We start from the raw sequence: 8,789 nt of genomic DNA on the forward strand, positions 1-8,789 counted from the left end.
AAATTGCACTATTGTAGCATAAACCATCTCATAGGGAACCACCACATCATGGTAAAAATGAAGTCGTTACTGGTCCCTGGTGGTCAAGCCCCATCATGGTGAGGCTTTTTCCAAATGATCTCAAGAATAGTTGTGTGTTTTTATTTTGCAGTTTCTTGTTCGGACAGACACTAATAAAGCCACACTAGGCTGATACTGACATATTTTTCAGTCTAGCATTTGGTGTTACTGATGAGATGTTACACTCCAACTCCTCTAGGGTTATGATACAGACGAAGGTGCTATCAACAACCTATCTATCTATCTCAGCTCCAGCAGGGACTGCAACAGTTCAGTAAGCTACCTGCTCAGCAATAATCATATTACTGTATGTCAAACAAGGGATTTTGAACTTGTGTTCCATGTAATGCTAAATGCAATTTGAAAATAACCTGTTTACAATTTTTTAAAAGACAGCTATTTAATAAGGACATGGGTAACTGTAAATCCTTGTCTTCCACTTGCGCCTTTGACGGGTGGTGACTGCACTGTGAACAAAACTGGTTGTTGTTGTTGTGAATGTGTGAACAATGCTGAATATTATGTGTGTCATTGTGTTGCTCAGATTAAATAACCCAGTGGGGTTTGGAACAGACCTTTTTCATCAGTTTTTTTATTCACTCAGAGTCAGTTCATCTCTTAATTGAAATATTTCTGTCGGATGGATGCTCATGGTCTCCATCAACAGCTGAGCTGACACTTGAAATATCTCGGCATCGACATATTTTACTGGAACAACATTTTGTAGAGTTGGTCATGATGATCCAGATGTCTCTGGTGTCAGATTTCTCCTCTTGCACCACCATGCAGGGAATCTTTCTGTATATACATTTCCCCTTCCTGGGAATAGATATGAGGTGTGTTTTGTTTATTTAAGTTAATTTTCTTCTTGATTCATATTATTTTGCATATGTTTGCTTATTTTCATTTAAAAATGGCCGACATGCGTCTATGTATAACTTTACACTGTATTTTTATTGTTGATTTAATGACCATGTTGTCACGTACTGTCAGACCGGTGGTGTTTCACTCATACACGCCCATGGGTGGATCCTGTGTATCTACTTAATGAACACCTGAAAGCATTTGTCTTAACTGACCTGACTAAGAGCGCACTGCTCCAAACGTTGTCCTTTTTATAGTCCTCTAATAAATGTTTGTATATTTGGGACTGAGCTCCTACAGTGTGGCGAGTCCTTTCTTCTTTTTGATATTCGTCTCTCTGGACTCGGCACCTGGCTGCACCTCTGGATGTGCGCAAGCCTTTTTTTGTTCACCACCATGCTGTTGACATTTATGCTTTTAAGTTAAAGCAGAAGTAAGCGATCCGGTCGTTTTCGCTAATGCTGCGTTACAGGCAGGCTTTTGAAATCGTAAATTACAGCTTCAAGTCACAACTTACGACTTTGTAGCGTTCCAGGCAACCCACTCGTGTTTTTCCTACCTGTTTTACCTGTGAAAGTCACTATAACGGCCACTCGTAACATCCGACCGGTGAACTCGTACCAGATCGAACTGGTACAACTTCACAGTTCGGAAAAACAGGAGTTACGAGTTGCCTTGAACGCACCATAACAGTCCTCGTCCCTACGTCTCCACATGCACGGCGTTCCTTGGCTGCACACACAGCCCTGCATGCCGTTCTCTCTCCTCATTGGATAAAAACTGTAGGATACGATAAATGTTTTCTCCTTGGCTCAGAGCAGAGCAGAGGGACTGACAGACCCGTGTTTCGGTCCACTCTATGTAAGTGATTGCTGTCAGAAGATATAACTATTTAAGACTTATATTAACACAAATATATCACTTACTTCTGCTTTAACTATCTTGACAACTATTAGACAGGCTGCTCATCCATACCGTTACAACCGCACTTATTCATTTGAATGTGGCCTGCACAGCAGCAGAGAGGGAATGCAAACAGAACAGTGCTATAGAGATAAATATTCTTCAAACACCAAAATCACTTCTGCTACTTCACTACCTGTACCTGTTGATGTTAGTGAGTGTGTTTACAACAGGTGTCTTTTGATCCGATTATCGTCTAGATTTGGCGTTCACCTGCAACATGAGAAACCTTCGAATCATGTCCTTGTGTACATGATCATAAACAGTGTCCCGGTTTCCCACCTTGAGCCTGCAGGTATGTCCTGATTTTGCACCACATGGTTTAAAAAACTGGATAACAAGTTTATGCATCACAACATGCTGACTTCTATCTTCTCCAAGTTGTATATTTAGGTTTCTGATAAGCTGGTAACCTGCACAAAACCTAACCAGCATACAAGCGTGCATGTAGATGCAGCCAGTCAGACACAGACCGGTTCTCCATGGACCAGACTCTGGGAGTCACGTCTGCTTTATTTGGCCAGTTATGTTATTTTCACCTGAGTGAGTCAATCAGCTGTGTGTGTGTGTGTGTGTGGAGCTGTCGAGTGGCACGACCCCAGCAACAGCCAAGATGTGAGCAGCAAATCACAAAGGGTCAGCTCTGTTTACTCAAGTGTGTTTACACAGTGTTATTTGTTATTGGTAGGAATAGTAGATAATCCAGTAAAATGAGGACACTGGCTATTGACCTTTGACCTCAGGGGTTGATTAGGAAATGTGCCCTTGAATGATATATCCTGAACATAAAGTTCAACACAGAACAAATACAGGATTTATAGCAGACGTCACCTTGACATGTAACTTTGCATATGGCTCTTCAGTCACCAAAGACTAGAATATTGTTTTTTACTCTTCACAAGTGGTGTTCTGTTCAGAGCTCAGATATATCGGCAGTTTAGACTTCATAATAAATGTTCTGTAAAAATTTGGGTTAATAAACTTAATTTTCTGATCTGATTTCATCATAAAGTTATTCAAGGTAACCTTACATAATATTAACCTGGAGTGCTGTTCAGGATGCCAAGTCTGTGTGAGGGTTTATATTGTTTCTTTCTCTCTCTCTCTTTTGTTTTTAACTAAATTGTTGCTGGTGGTTTGAAAATCAGAGTATATCAACACTGACCTGATGTTTCCTCTGGCTGTCTTTTCCCACTCATTACACAAGTATTTGATGTTTTCCATGTGCACAAATGAGATTTTCTGAAAATGCACGACATTGCACATTCATTCTGCCTTCAAGTGTGGCCATCACAACGACTATAAACACTTACATGCACAACATGGTTTAACAGTGTGGTCAGAAAGAGTGAAAAAAAATGACCCGAAACCATCCGACATCAGCTGAATACAGCCTATACTGATTGTGATTGTATATCGAGTTTGTTGTTGAATATAGCCTACTAATTGGAATCCAATCAGACTGGTCATATTTTTAATTACATTTAAAAAAAAAATAGAAACCATAACTTTCTGGAACTGTCTGGCAACGTAAATGCTGCTCTTGTCTGTCTTTAGAATACTTTTCAAAAAACTATGTTTTTGCATTATTTTTTCACTTTTTCACTAATGGAAAACATTAGGGCCATAACACACGTGGACACTGACACAGCCAGAGGAAGAAAGAGAAACTGAAAGCCAACTCTAGCCCAAATTTTCATATACCACATCAGCCCTAACGTGACCCAAAACCTACTTTGTTGGGACCCATGAGGTTTGGGTGGAGTAGCAGGATCTGAGTGCACGTGTGTGTGTCACACAATAACACAAGATCATCAAACATACCTAATATCCACCATGTTTTTGTAACTCACATTACCAGGCCCCTACAAAATGAAGTGGTTACTACAAGTGTTGTTTGCTTTTATTCATTCATCCTCCTTGTTGATGCTACATGCTGCACGTACTCTGTTTGTGCACAGGTGCCTGCACCAGCAGTAGAGGACAAAATGGCCCTGGCTCTTTGCTAAGTGATACAGTGCTGGATAAATGGCAGGGAGCAAAGTGCACAGCATGAGGTAAACTGTGTGTACCGAGGTGTTATATAAATCCCTACTAAAAGCACAAAGCAAAAAAACAAAACAAAACACCTAAATAATAATTAATCCAATGACAGTCACAGTGTTTATGTAAGATCATACATATTGTGTTATTAGTGACTTTGGTTTTTTAGAGACAGCAGAGCAAAAGTCCAGCAGACATATAAGAGTTTTTAGTGATAGAATTAGTCAGGGACACATTTATTTATTTGTTTAATGTCAGATGTACTGGCTGTGACTGTTTAGTTTGAGTTTTTCCTTGTATTAGGATTGCATCAGATACATGTGATGTTGCATGGTCCCATGAGGCTCAGTGGATGACTGAGAAAACACCACATGTTCTTTTTTTTGTATTCAAAGCAAGTGTGATTTCCTCCGATTTTTGTTTCTAATTAAATATCTTTACTTAATCTTTATCTTTATGACCACCAGCAGCTGAGTGAAATGTGCAGACAGTTACTGAAGAAATAATCCTATGATGAATGAGACAATGAACTGCGAGAACTTTGGTTCCTCTAAATTTGTTCTCAGCACCATCATCTTGCTTTGTTCAGTGTGTGTGGTAAGGTCAAGGATCATACATTTTTGAAGGCCACACCTACAAGTTGGCATCAACCTGGTTCCCTTGACCAATGGCTTTTTAACACTGGCTGGCTTCTGGGTTATTGACTATATTAAAAAAAGTTTGTGCTACCAACATCTTACATGATGTCTATGATGTTTGAAGCTTAAATCCAGCTGCTTGAGGTACAGAGGCTATGGCTTTAATTAACAGACATGGACATTGCAATTCGCGAATGCAATTAATTGTTATTCTGTTGTTTCTGCATGTGAAGCCGCCACATGAAAAAGTTGTTCGGAAAAAAATAATGTGATCTCTGTTTTTAGCCTCATTGTAATAGTAGTTCATAGTGGCTCTGTTAATGTTTGTGTGCATGCGTGAGATTTGCTGCGAGATGTTCGTTCATCATTTTAAACCATTGGATGTATGATGTAAACACGGAAGAAAATCTCACAGCAAATCTCACGCAGCCACTGGGAGCTATTGCTACAACAAGGCTGAAAACAGAGATCAAATTAATTTTTTCCGAAGTATCCCTTTAAATAAATAAAGCAACTAGGTCTACACCAAGTCACATGACCTCAACATCACAACCACTTGTTACTTGTAATTATATTTTTTTTTCAGTTTTGGTGTTTGCTATGATGATGTTTAATGTTCTCAACAACATCTGTAGTCTACCTTTTGTTAGCAACCAGCCTAATTACGGAAGTAATTAGGATAAAGATTTTATATTCAAATGCTATTGTAGGTCTTAGCTCCCTCTTCCAAGTTGTACACTCACTCATACACAAAATTATGTTTTGTGCTATAGCTAATGTTTGCATGCTAACTTAAAGATATGGAGAAGATGAGCATTGTTTCTGTCACTTACAGTGACTTGGGACCTCCCATGTATTTACTTACACTATTTTATGTTTACTTCTCTTTACAGTGCTGACCTGCTGGAGGTGCAGGGTCATTCACCCAGTTTACCTCCCTACATTTAGGCTACCCTCCTCTTCTGGAGATACTGAAGACTTCACCTCACCTCTTAAATTGCCATTGTCGTCAAGCTAATAAAGGAGAATTATGCTAGTAATATTAAAAATGCACCATTTAAATTAATATTTGCTTTACTTTAACTTTCTGACAACTTTGATTATTTATGCAGAGCACATACTGAAAGTGAGAGATCTCCCCATGATGAAGTACCAGACAGTGACTTTGCAGTTTTGGATGAACTCTGGGGTCAAACTGTGGGGCCGCACAACCAACCAGATCATCTTCACATAACTACTAGGACCAGTCACTTGCTCATGTGTCCAGTGTTCAGAAAATACTTGCATTTTGCTCAGTTTAAAAGTTATGATTTTCTTCTATAGTAACAAATTCTATTCTAGTCTATTTTCTTTCCTTTTTTTTTCTTTTGCAAGAGTACCACGTTGCCCTGTAGTTTTTATTGCTTCTCCTGTAACAAACATCTGTTTCCCTTTACTGACGTCATTCAGTCAGTGGGACAATTAAATGGAGTGATGCTGAGCACAGGGACCCCATGGTTCAAAGCAGCGAAAAGAGCTTGACCCACCAGCAAGCGAGTTTTCCACAGAGGTGTGACCAACATATTTCACCCTCACTGGTGCTCAGTATTCACTGATCATAACTGAAGGACATGGGATACATTGGATATATGACTGAACAATTTTTATGTGGTGTAACAACACCATCACCACTGTGCTTTGTCCACTATTTGTCTGTCTCGCATATTGATTTGACACAACGTGACTGGAGATTCTTACATCTGGAAAAACAGGAGCACTTCAGTCATAACATGTTTTGTTGACTCATATTAGCCTTAGTAGCCCATGTCATTCCCATCATGAATAAGTAACTTGTTGTTTGGGCAGGGAACACCATAGAGACAAGAGGCTAATGACTGAATGTTTGTTTGACATGGCAAAGTATTTTCATTAAACAGTTTTACATCCTGCACATGGGACAAAGTCTAATTCTGTCAAATATGGTACTGAAGTTCATATGGCTTTTTGACAGCAGGTCTGTCAGAGTAGGAAAAATTCATTCAACATTTCTTTGCAACTATTAACAGCATTTCAAAGTGTCTAGGGAGCATTTTATAATCAACGGTGATTAACAAAACTGTTTTGTGACTGAAAGTGCGGGTGCTAGCCTGTCGTCAGTGAAGTAACACTGCTCTCCTCCTGGAATGTGTTGAAATTAAATCCTCTTTTGTCACTATATGTTGTGGTGATGATTAATCTAATAGATTGTTGATCAATTTAATTAAAAGTTGTTTTAAAAAAAGATACGCCAACAATGCCACCTAGGACTCTCTTAAAGGAGCATTATCGCAAATACAGCAGTAATAGCACAAAATAAGCTGACATATGTAAAAGATGGGTCGGGGGGAGCCATAACTAAATTTACAAAAAAAATCGCCAACAGTATAGTGTCCGTGGGGCAAATGCAGCATTTGTCTTTGTTATGATCCAAGCCGGCCCGGCGCTTGCTGCGTTAAAATGCACTCGGAACTCGCAAATCAGACCTCCGAACCGGACAAATATGCAACAGTAAGTAATGTAGCAGTGTTAGGGTGCTCACAGTCACTGAATCGCTGGTAGAACACTTTGTCTCCACGTCCCTGTGTCTTTCTTCAGCTGTCCTCTCAGCGTTATTAAGGAGGAGGACGTTTCAGTTGTTGTTGTCGTTGTTGTGGTTGTGCGCGACGTAGAGCTGCCGCTTCCACTAGCGAGTTTTCTTTTTCCCGCGATTGCACGTTCATTCAGCCTGGCGAGGGAGGAGGAGGGGTGAGGGAGAAGGAGGGGGGGCGGTGGGGGGACTAAACGAGGCTGCTCTCTCTCTCTGACAGCTGCCCACTTGTTTATATCTGATAAGCTCCGCCTGGCTCCATCTAGTGGCCGAATTTTGCGATAATACTCCTTTAAGGCAGCCTAACACAAGTTCTTAAAATCAAGGGGGAGCAGAGTCAACCAGAGTTAAAGCAGAAGTGAGTGGTCCGGTCGTTTTCGCTAATGTTGCGTTCTAGGCAGGCTTTTGAAATCGTAAATTACAGCTTCAAGTCACAATTTACGACTTTGTAGCGTTTCAGGCAACCCACTCGTGTTTTTCCGACCTGTTTTAACGGTGAAAGTCACTATAGACCCTTTCAGAGAGTATAAACAAAGACAGGTGTGGCTCATTAGAAAACGCTCTGGTACACTAAATTGAATGGAGCCTTAATTAGTATCCTTGGTAACACCTGTATTTGTTTATACTCTCTGAAACGGTCTATAACGGCCACTCGTAACTTCCGACCGGTGAACTCGTACCAGATCGAACTGGTACCACTTCACGGTCGGAAAAATACGAGTTTCCTTGAACGCACCATAACAGTCCTCGTCGCTACGTCACCACATTCACGGCGTTCCTTGGCTGCACACACAGCCCTGCATGCCGTTCTCTCTCCTCATTGGATAAAAACTGTAGGATACGATAAATGTTTTCTCTTCGGCTCAGAGCAGAGCAGAGTGACTGAGAGACCCGTGTTTCAGTCCAAACACTCTATGTAAGTGATTGCTGTCGGAAGATATAACTATTTAAGACTTATATTAACACAAATATATCACTCACTTCTGCTTTAAACACATTCAATACAAATGATTCCAGACTTCACAGAATAAATCAGTTATTTAAAAAGTAAAAGATGTCCAACAGGAATAGTCTTTTCCTTTTTTACATCACCACTGGGGCTTCTTCGGTCCAGTCCTCTTTTCCCAATCCTATTCTGGAAGTGTCTTCTGACTGGTAGTGTGTGGTGTGAGTGTGTGTGTGTGTGTGTGTGTGTGTGTGTGTGTGTGTGTGTGTGTGTGTATACTGTGTGTATATATATATATATATATATATATATATATATATATATAGAGAGAGAGAGAGAGAGAGAGAGAGAGAGAGAGAAGGTAAAACAGCCAACAGGGAACTCCTTCAAGACTGGTGGAAAACCAGTCCAGGTGACGACCTTCAAGCTGATGAGAGAATGTGTCCAAACGTTTGACTGGTATGTACATTCTCAAAACAGGTAAACTAAATTCAGGGTTGTAAGGTCATGGGAAGACATCACTATGTTTAGAAGTGGTGAAGGAACTTACTAATTAACTAGTTCAGAGTTGTACGGTCACGATATAACTATTTAAGACTTATATTAACACAAACATTCCGCTGTCGGTCACTCTGCTCTGCTGTAAGCCGAGGGGAAAACTTTCCTTGTA

Source organism: Trachurus trachurus, assembly GCF_905171665.1.
Source record: "Trachurus trachurus genome assembly, chromosome: 6".
In the NCBI taxonomy this organism is placed as follows: Eukaryota; Metazoa; Chordata; class Actinopteri; order Carangiformes; family Carangidae; genus Trachurus; species Trachurus trachurus.